Source organism: Stegodyphus dumicola, chromosome 3 (genome assembly GCF_044657685.1).
Source record: "Stegodyphus dumicola isolate Sdum_Otavi_A_Nest chromosome 3, ASM4465768v1".
In the NCBI taxonomy this organism is placed as follows: Eukaryota; Metazoa; Arthropoda; class Arachnida; order Araneae; family Eresidae; genus Stegodyphus; species Stegodyphus dumicola.
In genome coordinates this window covers 184,676,801-184,694,702 of record NC_140770.1, presented here as the reverse complement: position 1 = coordinate 184,694,702, position 17,902 = coordinate 184,676,801, and the positions used below count along the sequence as shown (strand labels likewise).

The 17,902-nt window shown below is 37.0% G+C and overlaps 1 protein-coding gene across 7 annotated transcripts in view; it reads left to right on the top strand.

The window, feature by feature from the left end:
- The window catches only part of LOC118194673 (uncharacterized), an 84,974-nt gene that overhangs the window by 18,191 nt on the left and 48,881 nt on the right, over positions 1-17,902 (top strand). The gene's annotated exons all lie outside the window — the stretch shown is intronic.

Genomic DNA, 17,902 nt, shown 5'->3' with positions numbered 1-17,902 from the left:
AGCTGTTTAATTTTGAGGGTTTTTCTTGTTTCATTACTGAAGATAAGGCAAATGGTACTGTATATGCATAGGGAAATTAATTTTGTCTGTATTATTGTAAACTATTTAATACTAATATCAGGTAGTGCTAAAGGAAAGAAATTGGGGGTTCTTATTAAACATGCCCCATTGGCAAGCATGGTCGGATTTTAGTCTGGAGGAAAATGTTTAGCCATTGTTATTAGTATGACATCGAACATATCATTTGCAGCCTGTCCTTTCCTCCAGAGAAGCTCCACTAAGTAGGACTCCAGTTGATGGCAAGCTTTTCCACGGTGCTTTTTATTTTACCATATAGCACTTTCCCATATGTTCTATATTTTGCATGCATGTGCCACTTTTAGGATCAATGAAATTATATTAGTGATTTACTTCACAATTGATGTATGCAGACTTTTCAAGTTTGCTATTATACCACTTCCAACAACCAGAAAAAATGGCGTTTTTTTTTTTTTTTTTTTCTTGATTATTCTTTTTAATTTCGTTCATTAGTGTAGTGGCACTACGATCAGGAATCATTACAAGAAATGCTTCATTCATAAATTTACTGTGGAGGCACCATTCTTCCAGCATCATTTTTCTATCATATTAACATGCTTTAGTTGATCTTCACAATCCATCTGCCACTGCCGATTTTTTCCTCTTCTGCTGCCACCATTTCAAGAACACAGATCTTCCAGAGATAATTGTTCCAATTCAGTACTGTTTTATGGGCCATTCCTAGTTGCTTTTTGCTGAACTTGACTGATGTTAGCTCTTCACAACAGCAATATATGAAACGTAAAGTTGCAAGTGTTATTTGACTTCGAAGCAGTTTCCTACACACAGAAATGGGCTACGAGTGGCAGATTAAAAGCATTTTTATGGCCCCACATTTGAATTTGAAGAAAAATTGAAGAATTTAAAGAAATTTTGATTTCAAGAAAAATTGCCTTGTCAGCTTTTTGTCATTTAAAAAAAAAAAAAAAAAAAAAAAAAATTCCTCTTATTCTTGATATTTAGAACATTTTACTGGCATGCCTGATATTATTTGAGATAAAATTTTCTGAAAATGACGAATTTTTCAATAATTTCACTTTATCTTATATAATTTTAAAAATAAGAAAAAAAAAATCGACTTCTCATAAAATCTCTATTTTATAAAAAGTGTAGATTCTTGTCTCCAACAGATTTGCAACAGATGTCAATCTTTCATGAATACTTTGCCAAAGATGACCTTGAGTGTGCAGCTACTATAGAGGGGAGGGGAAATAAATTTTAGAATTCTATTTCTCCTAATATTGCAATCAGTTGTCAAAGGGAACGGTGATCGTAAACATCCTGTTTGGGTGATAAGCAGATTTTCTACAGTTGATTTTAAGCTAGGTTATTCACACTTATTCCATATTCTAAATTTCGGAAGCATTAAATGGTCTTTGAATGAGTGAGTACACAACGGCAAGCCATGATGACAAAAAGAGAAAAGTTGAAGAAAAAGTGTGATTTTTTTTTTTCAAGAAAAGTGATCAGATCTTAATTTTTTTGTTGTACATAAAGGGTAAGGCAGTTTGCCTTTTTATAATGACAGTTTAGCTGTGATGAAGGAATACAATATTAAGAGACATTATGATACTAAGCACAGTGAGAAATATTCTGCATTGAAAGGTCGTTTTTGAAGTGATAAGGTGAGTGAATTAAAATCAAAACTAAATTTTCAGCAGTCTTTCTTCATCGCAGCAAAAATAAAGAATCTGAAAATAGTGTTCGTGTTAGTTACATGATAGTAGAAAAAATTACTAAGCGGGGAAAACCCTTTGCTGATGGAGAATTTGTAAAAGAATGTCTTCAGAGTATAGTTGATGTGCTTTGTCCATCACAGGCTCAAGTCATATTGAATATTAGCTTTTCTGGTGTGACAGTAGCGAGATACATAGAGAATCTCGCAACAGATATATTCGGTAAATTAAAATCCAAATGCAAAAATTTGAGTTTTATTCTGTAGCAAATGATTCAACAGATGCAACAGATACTGCACAAGTAGCCATTTTTATTTGTGGTGTTGATAGAGACTTCACAATAATAGAGGAATTAGCCAGTATCGTTGCACTTAAAGGTACAACACGAGAAACAGATTTGTATTCGAGTCTGACACAGATTTTGGATAAATGTGTGTTAGACTTCGGTAATGTATCTGCTATAACCATAGATGGTGCTAAATCTGTGACTGGAGAGGAAATAAGAGTAACAACATTACCAAATCTGATGTGAAGACAAGTGGAAATAATATTATGATGACTTTCCATTGCATCATCCACCTAGAAAATTGTGCAGGAAGTCCTTCTCAAACTTTGAACATGTGTTGAATGTTGTTGTAAAAGTGTGTAACTTCATTCAGTCTAAAGGACATAATCACAGGCAGTTTCAACAATTTTTGAGTGATTTTGAAGCTGAATATGATGTTGTGTATTACGTGGAAGTACGTTGTTTGAGCCGAGGAAAGATGCTTCAGCGCCTGTTTTCTTTGAAGAGCAAAGTTCAACAACTCATGGAATCTAAAGGGAAATCTATTCACGAGTTCAGTGATTAGAAATGGTTGAGAAACTTTACATTGTCAATATTATACATTATCTCAATGATTTGAACTACCACTTACCCCTCAGGGGCTCACTTTTGTGAGTACAGGTGGGGCAATCCTGAGGTACTCCTGAGGTACCCTTCAGGGGATCATCTTCTTGGTGAGACTGGTGTCATAATCCTGGAGCCCCAGTGCTATATCCTCACTTCTGTTTCCTCTCCTCTGCCCTGACACTTTTTCCTTCCATTGTCCCTTGTGGTTTTCCTCTTCGGAGGTTCATGGAGACTTGTAAGGCTGGAAAGGAGAGTCTTGGTAGTTGAGGGGCGAGGTACTGTCCGCAACACACTGCTTTGGCCTCTGCTTCAGATTGAAACGGGAGGCACTTAGTTGTCCCCACTAGTGTCAATCGGCTGGTTACTCGTCATTAGGGTCAGCGGCTTGGGGATAAGCTTTCAGGAGTTCCTGCTTTCGGGAAAGCTGACTGTGGGGCTTCAGATTGCATATAGACAATGGACTTTAAACAGTGGACTGAATTGGAAATAGTAGATGATGTCACAGATGGGTGCATGTTTCACACTAGCACTTTCTTCCTCACCGACCTGTAGTCAAGGAACATGGCACTAAAGTACGTCCAGTGTTCGATGCGTCTGCTAGGCAAATTGGATCTCCATCTTTGAACCAGCGTCTAGAATCCGGTCCCAATTTATTAGAACTCATTCCAAGTCTCCTTCTGATATTTAGAGAATTTAAATATGGTTTTATTGCAGATATTGAAAAGGCCTTTTTACAAGTGAGCGTTCGGCCGGAAGAACGAAACTATTTGAGATTCTTCTGGTGGAATGATAGTGACTGTAAAGAAATTAAGGTAATGCAACACAGCATATTGGTCTTTGGTGTAAAGAGCAGCCCTTTTCTTTTGGGAGCAGTCTTAGATTATGATTTGGGAAAATATTTGAATGATGCCAGGTATAATCAAGATTATGTTAAGATTCTTCTTTCGAGCAACAAGCTTAAATGATACTTGTGATATATTACCCTTCATTGAGACGTCTCAAGCCATACTGAGTGAAGGAAAATTCAATTTGAGTGGCTTGCAATGCACTAATGATAATGGTCCTCAACCATTTACTTCTGTATTAGGACTTTTATGGGATAAAAAAAAAAGGGTACGTTGATGATAAATCTTGACTGGTTAGACAGCTATAAATTTGAAACTGTCCAAAAGAATAATTCTTTCTGTCACTCATAAGGTGTTTGATCCAGTTGGTTTATTATGTCCTGCTTTGCTGATACCCAAATTGTTATTGCAAAAGATGTGGAAAGAAAACATACCTTACTGAAGTCAGCACTAATATAAAAGAAGAATTTATGAGCTGGTTTTCAGAACTTCATTTGCTGAAGGAAGTGACCGTATCACGGTGTTTTTCAATTACTCCAAGTACACAAAACATTTCTCTGCATACGTTTTGTGATGCTAGTCATTCAGCCTTCGCAGCAGCTGTTTACATTTGTGTGGAGACACTGGAGAATGTCCAAGTTCATCTCTTAGCAGCCAAAGCTAGAGTGGCTTCTGTAAAACCCATCACTATCCCTCGATTGGAGCCGATGGCTGCTATGATGGGAGCTCATTGTGTGCATCTGTTGTGGAAGGGCTTCAATGGAAAGATGTTGAACAGCATTATTGGACTGACTCAACGCTTGTTTAAGGGTGGATTCAACGTAAAGAATCTTGGACGGTATTTTTGAAGAACAGAGTGAATGAGATAAATAGTTTAACGTATCCTCTTGCATGGAAACACCTTCCTGGGTTTCAGAATCCAGCTGATTTGTCTTCTTGAGGATCTTCCGCTAGACAACTGTTATCAAGCAAATGGTGGAAGGGACCCACTTGGTTATTAGAACCTTCTTCTAACTGGCCCATCACAGAACAAAATTTTGATGAACATTCTATAGCTAAGGAAAAGAGAAAAATAAAATCTGATTGGCATTATTCTATCTGTTATCTAAGTTACTCATATATTTGTAGCTGCAAAATTGATGAAAAGAGAAATGGATGCAGACATTGTGGATCAAGTTGCTACTATTATTATTCTTCAAGCTATGACAAAGTGATATGGTTGATTGCTTGGATAAAAAGATTTATCTTTAATTGTCTAAATGCAAAGTCTTTACGAATTATTGGAGAATTATCCTACAAAGAAGTCAAAAACGCAGAAAAGAAAGTCATATTATTAATACAAAACAAATACTTTTCTGATCATGTAAACAAAAGAAAATTAGAATCTTTGGCAACATACAAGGACGAAGAAGGAATTATGAGACTGCAAACAAAAAATTCATTTCGGAAGGATACAGAGAACTTTAAACATCCTTTTGGTTTACCGGGAGAGCATCAGGCTGTCAAAAGGTTAATTATAACAGGACACCAGAAGAACTCTCATGCTCAAATATTGTTGAGTATTCTAAGAGAACATTATTGGATTTTAAACGCGAAAAAAGTCATTAGATCTCTTTTATCCAAATGTGTTACCTGTTTAAGATACGCAGAGAGAAATTTAACAGCACCGATATTTTCATTACCAGAAAATTGCGTAAGAGATGCATCTATTTTTGAAATTATTGGAATTAATATAGCTGGACCTGTGTATTTAAGAGGAGAAGCAAAGCCTTAGATTTGCATGTGTACATGTGCTGTGTATAGAACTGTCTATTTTGAGCTCAGTTCCTCACTGTCTACAGAGGCTTATTCAGTGTTTCCGTCAGTTTATAGCCCGCTGAGGCCGTACTTCTGTAGTTGTGAAAACGGAAGCAACTTCTTTGGAGCATCAAATTGTTTGAAACTCGTTGATTGTAATCTCATTGCTCAATACACCAAAGCTAGGAAAATTCAGGGGTTTTTCAATCCTCCAACTGCCTCTTGGTGTTGCAGTTTTTGGGAGTGACTAGTTGGATTCATGAAACAAATTCTTAGAAGAGTTTTGGAAAAACCTCTGCTGTCTTTTGAAGAAGTGACAATGGTATTGTGTGATGTGGAATTTGTTAGTAACTCTCATCCACTTACCTATATGTGGCGTTCTGACAGATACTTCAACTTCTATTCATGAGATGGCGCCACGTGTAAAATCCAGTTCTTAATCGGAGCAGCAAAGCGACATCTTTACTCACTCAGACTTCTCGTCACACAACTGTACGCGAAGGTAGCATGAACTGTGTTCCGAGCTCTGTGTTGATCTCTTCAATATAATTTAAATTGTAATTTAGTGCTTAATATATTCTTTTGTTATAGGAGATTCTCTACTCTTATTTTCTTTAATTATATCATGCATTAAGCACACACGACCACCAAAAGTGGTGACCCGGACGTGATTTGGAGATCAGCGACCTTCATACTTGCTGTCACGAATGCGTGATCTGGCAGGAAGCCATTTTAGTGACGACTTGTTGAAGTCACTATGGCTTTCGCGTCTCCCTAATAACATACAAATAATTCTTGCTGCTTCCAATGAAGATCTAACCCGTTTAGCAGCAATGGCTGACAAAATTAATGAACTTGTTACTCCAGCTTATGTCAGTGCTGCTAATGCTGCACCTTGCAGTTCATCCCTCGAACAACAAGTGGCTGAATTGAACAAAAAAGTATCTGAACTCTCTACAAGTCTTCATGCTTCACGGAGATACAATCGATCAAATCAGGGCCCACGTAATAAATTTCGTGCCCGAAGCAGGAGTCAATCTCGTCATAATACTCGAACGCAGTACAAAGAACCCACAAGTGGCATATGTTTTTATCATATGCATTTCGGCTCTCAAGCTCGCAAGTGTGCCCCTCCATGCACTTTTGTACAAGCGGGAAACTAAATGGGCGGTCTTCTGCTGGCCAACAGAATGTCCGCCACATCGACAGAATAGTACTGGCTGATCGTTCAACTCAGTTATGTTTTCTAGTAGATACTGGAGCTGACATATCAGTGCTCCCGAGAACTAAAACAAATGCTCACCAACTTAATAAACTTGTACTGTATGCAGCCAATGGTACCCAAATTGCAAACTACGGCACCAAACTATTGACACTTGATTTAAACTTGCGCCGGACTTTCAACTGGCCTTTTATTATTGCGGATGTAACTCAAGCAATTATTGGTGTCGACTTCTTGACACATTTCCACCTTCTAGTGGATGTCAAGAATAATTGCTTAATTGATGCTACAACTCAGCTGACATCACAGGGCCAAGCTTCTCACATATCAAACGTACCTACCAACATAAGTGTTTTATCGGGCAGCACACGGTTTCATCGGTTATTAGCAGAATTCCCTGACATTTTAAACCCATCCAAATCAGGGCAGCATACTCATCAGCCAGAAGTGTATCATCACATTGAAACACATGGCCCACCTGTATTTTCCAAGCCTCGTCGTCTTTCTCCAGAGATGCTAAAAGCTGCTCGCAAAGAATTTGAATTCATGCTAGCACAGGGAACCATTCGCCCATCTAAAAGTCCATGGGCCAGTCCACTTCACATGGTTAAAAAGTCTAATGGTGACTGGCGGCCGTGTGGAGATTATCGTCGACTTAATGCCGTCATGGTCCCTGACAGATATCCAGTCCCACATATCCAAGACTGTACCCATCTTTTTCATGGAACAAACATATTTTCTACCCTCGATCTTGCCAGAGCATATCATCAGATCCCAGTGCATGCTGAAGATGTGCCCAAGACCGCAGTGACTACACCATTTGGTCTCTTTGAGTACATATATATGCCATTTGGCCTTCGCAATGCTGGCCAAACATTTCAGCGTTTCATACACCAAGTACTGTCTGGTCTCGATTTCTGCATCCCATATTTTGATGATATCCTGGTTGCATCTACAGATGCGGAAGAACATTTTAAACATCTGCGTCAGATTTTCACTCGTCTTAAAGATCATGGATTGAAACTAAATCCATCCAAATGTGTACTTGGTCAACCCTCAGTTTCCTTTCTTGGATGTCTTATCACCCAGAATGGAGTCAAACCTTTACCGGAAAGAGTCAAAGCAATTAACGACCTACCTCAGCCCAAAACCATCTCTGAACTGAAGCGTTTTCTAGCAATGTTAAATTTCTACCGACGCTTTTTGCCAAATGCCGCAAAAACACAAGCCTGCCTACATGAGTTTCTGAAGAATAGCAAAAAAAACGATCAACGAGCTGTCCCTTGGACTGAATCTGCATCTGCAGCATTCGTGCAATGCAAACACGATCTGGCAAATGCAGCCACACTTTCTTATCACTCACCTAGTGATCAGCTCTCTATAATGGTAGATGCATCTGACACGGCCATAGGAGCAGTGCTTCAAGCTCATACCATTAAAGGACTTTCCCCAATGGCATTCTTCTCCAGAAAACTTACTGCTGCAGAAAGGAAATACAGCACATATGACAGGGAGCTACTTGCTGTGTACTGTGCTGTTAAATACTTCCGGCACAACTTGGAAGGACACGACTTCATCATTTTCACCGATCATCGACCATTAACCTTCGCTTTTAGGAAAAACTCTTGACTCATGTTCTCCTCGTCAGCTTCGACATCTGGATTTCATCGCCCAGTTTAGTACAGATATCAGATATGTCTCTGGTACTGATAATTGTGTCGCTGATGCCTTGTCTCGGGTAAACAATATCAACCTCACTACCCCAGATTTCTCTGAAATTGCAAAAGCTCAATTGCATGATGAGGAACTCAAGAACCTAATCTCAAATCCACAAACCTCCCTTCAGTTACAACCGCTGCACATTGATCCAACGCTTAAAATTTACTGTGACATAGAGAACAATAGAATACGTCCCTATATTCCTGTCAATTTTAGACGTGAAGTGCACAATTTGGCACATCCTGGAATCCGTGCCACCAAAAAGCTGATCGCAGACAGATTTGTCTGGCCAGCAATGAATCAAGACATCACAGAATGGACTCGTTCATGTATTAGATGTCAACGGTGTAAAGTATCCCGTCACACTCACAGCCCCATTCAACAATTTAACCTTCCAGCAAGACGCTTTGATCATGTGCACTTAGACTTGGTTGGCCCATTGCCTCCTTCAAATGGTTACACTTACCTCCTCACTTGTATTGATCGGTACACAAGATGGCCTGAAGCCATTCCTATTGAAAATATATCCGCTGAAACTGTAGCTCGAGCATTCATCTCCCAGTGGCTTTCAAGATTTGGCATGCCTACCACCATCACTACTGACCAAGGCCGACAATTTCAATGTCACTTGTTCGCATCCCTCACCTCTCTTCTCGGCATTCGCCATATTCGCACAACACCATACCATCCATCTGGAAATGGGATGGTGGAACGCTTTCACCGATCTCTCAAACAAGGTCTGAAGTGCCACAGTAGCACACACTGGACAGAAGCCTTACCCCTAGTCTTGCTTGGTCTTCGCACAGCATTCAAAGAAGACATTGGTAGCACTTGTGCTGAAATGTTATATGGTGCAACCCTCCGTCTGCCAGGTGAATTCTTTCACCCAGAATCTACTCCAGTTATCGACCCTCCAACATTCCTTCAATGTTTACGTGAGACCATGAGCAATATCTCGCCAACCCCAGCATCTTCGCATAACCAGCCAAGCTATTTTGTACATCCTGCGCTTGAGACATCTCCGCACGTATTCGTGCGCAACGATGCAATTAAGCCAACTTTAACACCTTCATATGATGGTCCATTCAAAGTTGTCAAACGAACACCGAAACATTTCACCATCATCTGCAATGGCAAACAATCAGTGATTGGAATCGATCATCTCAAACCAGCATTTCTAATGCAAGATCCAATAACTTCCTCATCAACATCACTCCCGGAAGAAAGCTTACATCCCGTTAAAGAGCAACCTAAAACTACCAGATCTGGAAGAAAAGTTAAATTTAACCCCAAAGTACTTATAACGTACCGATGGTACTTGGGGGGGAGTACTGTGGCGTTCCGACAGATACTTCAACTTCTATTCATGAGATGGCGCCACGTGTAAAATCCAGTTCTTAATCGGAGCAGCAAAGCGACATCTTTACTCAGTCAGACTTCTCGTCACACAACTGTACGCGAAGGTAGCATGAACTGTGTTCCGAGCTCTGTGTTGATCTCTTCAATGTAATTTAAATTGTAATTTAGTGCTTAATATATTCTTTTGTTATAGGAGATTGTCTACTCTTATTTTCTTTAATTATATCATGCATTAAGCACACACGACCACCAAATATATTTCAGAAAAGGAGTCTGAACTTGTTCCTTTATCTCCTAACTCATTTTTACAAGATTTCCGAAAGATGGGTGCTCCTGATTTGGATGAGATTGATCAGCATTCCCTCAACAAGAGATTAAAATATCATCAACAACTAATCACAGATATACGAAAAAGTTTCAGATCTGAATACCTAGGACTTTTGATTCAAAGACATGATCCGAAGAAGCATGAGCAAAGTATCAAACTTGGAGACATAGTTCTTCTTGGTAGTGATAATGTTAAATGTGTTGAGTGGCCATTAGCCGTTGTTATTGAATTGTTACCTGGAAGAGACAAAGTCATTAGACTGGTACGATTGAAAACTACAAGTGGACAACTTTTACGTCCCATACCAAGAATTTTTCCATTAGAACTTTCATGCAATTGGTTCGAAGATCTAAAAAAATGAAAGATTTGAACAAGTTAGAGTTGAAGGGTGTTCAGTGGAAAACAGCCAAAAAGATGTAAAATCTGTAAAAACCAGGAGTGGAAGAGAAGTCAGGCCTAACCAAAGACTAGAATTTAAAAATGTTTGGACTTTAATTCAGTTCTTTTATGTTTTTCTTTAGTATTTCTAATAGGTTAAGTTGCTTCTCAATAACTTAAGGTGGGAGGATGTTGGATTTTAAATTAATGTATTTTTTATTTTATACCTGCTTCAATTTAACTTTACTTACTTTCCTGTAATTTTTTTTTATTTAATGTTGTTTGGCCACTAATAATTATTCATTGTTAGTTTAGTTTCTTAGAAATTGCAACAAAACAATTTATAGAATTAGGAAAATATGTTTCTGTAGTTAGTTAGGCTTAGTGAAGAAGAATGACATGTTATATACCTGAGTGATGTTTTATTAAATAAATGAATACTCTAGACTATTTTTAGTAGTTAGTTACACTAGTAGTTAGTTACTGTTAGTGTCCGTGATACACTGATAGCATAATAGTTAATTTTGACGCATAAGCGAACAGCCGCGTCCGAATCATTTCTCTCTTCAATATGGCTAATTCAAAAATGTATTTAATTAAAGACTTTGAAGTCTGTCCCGTCGCTCTAAGCGCTAGTTCTTCTGAAAAATCTGCTAAAAAAGTATGTATAGATTCAAATGCAATTAATCCTAACATCCTCCTGTTGTCTCTAGTCCTTCTGGTGAGATGCAAAAGATGTCTCCTTTTGTGATAAATAAATACATCCATTTTTATATTGGTGAGCCTAGAAATATAGTCGCCAGTCCAGAGACTTGCTTATTGATACAACTTTGGCCACCCAGTCTGCTTCCTTACTTCAAATAACCAAACTTGGGAAGGCAAATGTCACTGTAACAGCGCATAAGACATTGAATTATTGTCACTGTGTAATTTCGGAAGTCGACCTTCTGTCTGTTCCTGAAGAAGAGTTCGTTTCCGAGTTAGCTGGCCAAAAGGTTTGTGCTGCAAAGTGGATGCATAAGGAAGGTCAGTTGATTGACACGAAACACATCATCCTGACCTTCAAGTCGCCTGATCTGCTGGAGAATATCAAGACTGGATATCTTAATTGCTCCATAAGACCTTATATTCCAAACCCTATGTGATGCTTCCAGTGCTAGCGTTTCGGCCATTCCAAGATGTCCTGTTGTGGGAACCTGATATGAGCTCGATGTTCGTCGTTTGGCCACAATAGCGATAATTGTACTGCTGCGGCACTGTGTATAAATTGCAAGGGTGACCATCCAGCATTTTCCCATTCATGCCCAAAATGGAAAACAGGAAAGGAAGTACAGACGGCAAAAGTGACTAGGAACATCTCGTGTGAAGCCAGAAGTCTAGTTCAAAGCACACAGCTTTAATCAAACAAATCATATGCCAATGCCATTAAATCAACACGTACCATTGCCACCCAAACTTCAATAAATACACAGACTCCACCAAATAAAACCCAGCAGACTGCAAGCAAGAAAAGGAAAATCTAACACGTGTCATACAAATAAAGAAATGGTTATTCCAAGCAAACTAAAAAATGTCCCTCCAAAAACAGTTAGCAAAAATAGAAGCCTCAGCAATAGTTCTGTAGATGAAATGAAACAAATCTGAAACCAGATCTTCTGAACCAGACTGGCTTTTATTATCTAATGTAATCTGTTTTGAAGATTGTGTATTGTATTTTAATGTGTGCTTTTACCTTGTTTTTATATGACTTAATCCTCTGGATTTGGTAAACAATTTCAAAGCATCATTCATTCATGATTTCATCTACCTCGTGTTTGGTGCAATATAATCATTTTTGGGTTTTGTGCCAATAATTTTACTCTCACTCACTCACTGAACTACCACTTACTGGGAAAAGATCTACTTGTTCATAATCTTTATTACTTTGTGAAAGTTTTTGAGACAAAATTAATCCTGTTGGAAAGTCAGTTGCTAAATAAGAATTCCACTCACTTTCCAAAATTGATGGTGTGAAGAGCTCTACAACATGGAATTCAAATAATTATGTATAATGCATTTCAAATTTGAAAGAGAAATTCAAAAGCCGATTTTCATGAAAATGAAATTTTTATGAGAATGTTCTCCTTTCCATTTTCAGTAAACGTTGGAAGTGTTCTGCCTGAACTTCAATTAGAATTTATAGATTTACATTGTGACTCTGCAGTAAAATGCAAGTTTCTTGAAAATCCTACATTAATTGATTTTTATTTGAAGTACGTGACCAAAGACGAGTATCCAGGAATTCGTAAACATGCACTCTTCATGTCTTCTATCTTTGGCAGTATCTACATATGTGAACAGCCCTTTTAGTAAAATGAAAATCCTAAAATCAAAAACAAGAACATGGCTGACAGACAAACATTTGGAGGAAACTTTACGAATTGCAACAACACAGATTAAACACAGATATTGAAGCTTTAATCAAACGAAAATAATGTCAAATTTCATATTGAAACTAAAGTAACTACCATCTCCTGCCAGTAATGCAAGTTTTTTTTCCTTATTGTAAATGCATTTTGTAACATCGTTAAAAAATTTATACTTTTGTAACTACGATACTTAAGTATTATCTTTATACTTATTTCATAGTTAAAAAAAGTTGCAGAACATTTTAATTCAATATCCATTTGACTTTTTGGAACCAATGTATATATATTTAGAAATCTGTAACATTATCTCATCAATAGATTAGAGTCAATTGTAGTCTCGCAAATTATTAGAGTCAATTGTAGTCTCGCAAATTATTAGAGTCAATTGTAGTCTCGCAAAACAAACCTCCCTCTTTTATATAAATTTTCTGACTGCAGTATTTTTTTGACAGATATGTGGCAGATCTTTGTGAATTTATTAATGTGGCTCTCGGGCTGAAAGGTTGTACATTAAGGTATAACCATTAAAATATAATCTGGTTCCAGCTGTGTTTCAAGCAGAGTTCCAAATGCTAGCAGACAATGCATTCATTAATGAAATTTTAACAGGATCAAATGTGTTTAAAAATTTTCATGTTTTTTAATGCAACATCAAACAGAAACTCTAGCACAGCAAAATTATATAATACATGCTCTTACCGAAAAGAAACTGGCTTTTGTTAGTATTTGTCTTGTGCAAAGATTTTGAAAGAAATCCAGTAATAGAAATCATGCAGAGTATTTAATGTTAATGATAATGAGCAAAACTATATAGAATTAAAAAAGAGTTTGTATATATGCTTGTTTACTATTGCTAAACCTGAGAGTACAGTATATGTTTAAATAAAACAGTTTTTAGAGAACTTTGGAAGCACTTGATACTATTTTAGAGCTCTTATTATAATTCAAATGATATTATTTTGTACCCTTCAGAAATCTGATAGTTATATCACATGATCAGCTTTTGGTATCAATTGTGTAATTCATGTTTGGGCTGTAGAGCTATTAGATTATTTTTGAAACAGGAGACATGAAAAATTAGCAATGCTCTCTGTGGGATTTGAACCTAGGCCTCTCAAACACACGCCGAGTAGCTACTTTTACACCACAAAGGCATGCAGAAAGGAGGGAGAAATTACCTTATATACTCCCTCTTTTTTAAAGGGCTACTGGAGATTAGGTGACCCTATCGCCAAATCTTGGTGGTAAGAATCATCATCCACTGCCTTTCAGTTTGGGTGCTACTGTAGAGCATTAGGTTATTTTGAAGCAGGAGACATGAAAAATGAGCAATGCCCTCGCCAGGACCCAAAGCTGGACCTCTCAAATACGTGCTGTGCTACTGTTTCACCACAGAAGAATGTAAAAAGGTGGGAGAAAATACCTTATTGGTCTGTAAAGCCTTTATAAAAAAGTGTATTGTTTTGGCTTTTATCTTTCAACCATGTGCACTGAAATATATAGTGTTTCATTCCTTGTTATGTATTAATCTCCTTTCATTAATCTTTCTTTATACCACAGCTTTCGTAAAATTAGCGCAACCTATTTAATATTTTAGAGCTGCTGTGATAGTAACACCTTCTTTGTAGTTAGACATTCATTGCTATCTTATTAAAAAGGGCATGTATGTACTATAGTTTAAATCTTAACTATTACAATTAAAGTTATACATTTTATGAATTTTAAATACAGTTTAAGTATTATCTTGGCAGATAATATCGGGTTTTAACAAGGTTTCCTGCCACCACAAATCTCGTTCGCACAGTTTGTGTTGCCATATTTAATCATATTTTCTCAAACGATTTTTGCCATTTGAAAAAAAGAGACTTGTTTTAGAACATTGTATCGTGAAATTATTAAAAACATGTCATTATCATTAAGTACAAGGTGCCTGAAATAGAACTATCACGCTACCAAATTAGAGCTATCATTTACTTGTTGGCAGAAAATCGTAGATTTGAATGGTGATTACTACCTGCACTGAAAGTAAGGATTTCATTTTTATTTTCATTTTATGTATATTTTTTATATGAAGAAAACTGTTCTGGAAAATAAACTTACTTCTCTGAAATCTATTCTATACTTGAAAGTCAGAGGAAGTTCAAAGGAAATTTTTTGAAAGCATATTAGTATCCATATATTTTTAAAAAATGTTGTAAATACTTCTATTTTTGTTCTGAATCCACACAGTTACATAATTCTTTTTTTCCCCAGTTTAAAATTATTAATATAGAGAAATTTTTATTCTTCATTTTCTTATATGGATATAAAGATTTATCACTTAGGAGTTCAATGAGAGGACTTCATAACATGCAGGAAAACACAGAACGTTTCTTTAATAAACTTAGGTATATTTTTTCATGTAATAAATTTTTCCAATGAAATGAATTTCCATCATACTAAATTTAACAATATATTTGTATTACAATCTACCAAAATTACTGTTATATTCTTCTCTACCTTTTTCAGCATATGGTTTGCAACCTTTTAATTTACATGCATAATTTTCATCTTAATTCCTGAATTCAGAAAAACAGCTGTTTTGCAAGAATAACTAGTGCTTATAAAATCTCAAAATTAGTAGTCTTTACGATTACCTTTCAAGGACATTCATTCATCTCTTCATAAACCTCCCATTCCATTTATAAAATGTTTAGTAAAGTAACTGACATGGAATAAAAAGATGACAAGCACCATCTATACAGATGCATAGCCCGTGGCCCGCCAAGACCTTTTCAAACTTTTGTTGCGATTTGACGTATTAGTTGTCTCTAGAAGGGGTTGCGAGCAAAAACATTTCACCACACCCCTTCATTACTCATTCTATTCTGTCACCTCGCAGTGAGATTTGGCACTGAGATAAGTTCCCGGCATTAACCAAAGCACGTATCCACTGCATGAACACGAAAATTGTTTCTAGCCTGTAGGACCAACACCTTTAGAAGATTGAGAAAGAGTCTGTGGTGTGATGTAGCATGAGTGTTGTGCGCTAGTAAAGTGGAAGAGAAAGATATTTGCTCGGATCTGAAGTGGTGCATTGATTTGCTTGCCATCGTTTCTCTTTTGGCTTCATGACTATACATTGTTTTATCACGTGTGTTTATTTTTCTTTTCAAGACCATTAAGAAGTTTCATGTTTTGAATATTACATTTTTCTATTTAAATATTATTTTGAAAGTGGAACCAACATAGAATTTTTGCAATTTTTATTCCACGAGGTTTTGATAGTTGCCATGATGAATGGATGCAAAAAAAAAAAAAAAAAGTTAGCGGATGATAACAGGAAATTTTCGGAGGCCTGGACTTTGTGGAGCAAAATAATAGAATTACATGCTTGATATGTAATTTTACGATAAGTGTTTGCAAGGAGTATAACATTAAGTGATACTAGGACACAAAACAGTCAACATTTCCAAAGCTTGGGGGAGAGGATCGAAATCGTAAAATTGGATACCTTCACCTTTCTCTTGTTGCTCAAAGGAATGTACGAGGGTCAGTCAAAAAGTTAGTTGCACTGCCTAAGAAAACAAAACAGGAGTAAAATTTTACAATAACTTTATTTATATCTTAAAGTTCCATTCAAAATCTACTTTTCAACATTATTACCTCCGTTAAAGTATTTTTCGAGGCGTGGTACAAGTTTTTTGATGCCTTCTGCAAAGAAATCCCGTCCAATGTCTGATAACCATTATTGGGCTGCAGCTTTCACTTTAGCATCCGAATGGTACCTCCGCTTTAAAAATTCTTGTTTCATGGGACCAAACATGTAAGTCAGGAGGTGAAAGGTCTGGGCTATAAGGAGGGTGATTCCACACTTCCCACTTAAAATGTTTCAGAATCGCATGTTTGTTTTGCTGGATTTTGTCTTGCATTGTCATGCAGGAACACAGTGCCTTTTGATATTTTACGTCGCCGTCGATTTTTAAGTGATTTCTGCAATCGTTTTGATATTTCACAATAAGAAACAGATGAAACAGTTTGACACGTTGTTCGTGTCAGGGAATTGCAATGTTTTCACTTGAGCGAGCTGCGTTTCATTTCAGGTGAGAAGTGGTGAATCCAAGTTTCATCTCCAGTCACAATTTTGTCAAAAAACTCATCCCCTTTTGTTTGGTAATGTTGCAGAAATGCAAATGCACTTTCAAAACGCTTTCCTTTATGTTCGTCCATCAATAGACGTGGCACCCATCCAGCACAAACTTTACAAAATTTAAGGTGATCGGCAATAATTTTATGCTTACTTCCATGAGAAATATCCAGTTCATTTGAGATTTTGTCTGTCGTTATGCATCTGTTTGCAAGAATGCATTCATTCACGTGAGCAGCAATTTCAGAATTTGTTGCAGTTCATCTTCCTTTGCGCTCAGCATCGTCAATATCTGTGCCTCCTTTCTCAAACATATTGCACCATTTTGCTTGACTTGACATTGCATTTTCACCAAACACTTCATGCAACTGCCCATAAATTTCAGTGCAGTTGCACCTTTTTGCCCACAAAAAACGAATCACTGCAAGCATTTCCAATTTGGACGCTATTTGCAGCTGTCGAGACATGTTTACGATTGATTATCAGAAAAACTAAACTTGCCTCAGGGAAGCCGCTACGTCACGCGATAAAGGTACATGTCTGAAGTGTTGTCACACAGTATCATCCAAATAGTCTTAGATGGAACATATTTACGCAGTAGTGCAACGAACTTTCTGACTGACCTACGTATTTACAAAGGCATCTTCACAGTTAGATAACTTTGTTGAGGTTAGTTTGAGAATTGTAGCCTTAATTGCTAAAAGTTGCTGCCCATTTACTGATGGCGATTTTGCAAATGAATGTATATTGTTGGCTTCTGAGAAAGTATGCCCTGAAGTTACGAAAAAATTTTAAAATGTGAGTCTCAGCAGAAAGACAATTCAAAGAATTGAAAATTTATCTGATGATGTTACTGAACAGTTACAGAATGCGGCCACCAAATTTAAGTACTTTTCTCTAGCAGCTGATGATTCAACAGATATTATTACTTCAACAGCTCAACTTCTTTTGTTTTTCAAAGGAATTTCTGAAAATTTTGAAGTAACTGAAGAACTTGTTGGAATGAGTTCAATGAAGGGGCAAACAACTGGGAACTGATATTTTATCCTCAGTTTTAAATTTGTGTTCTGCACA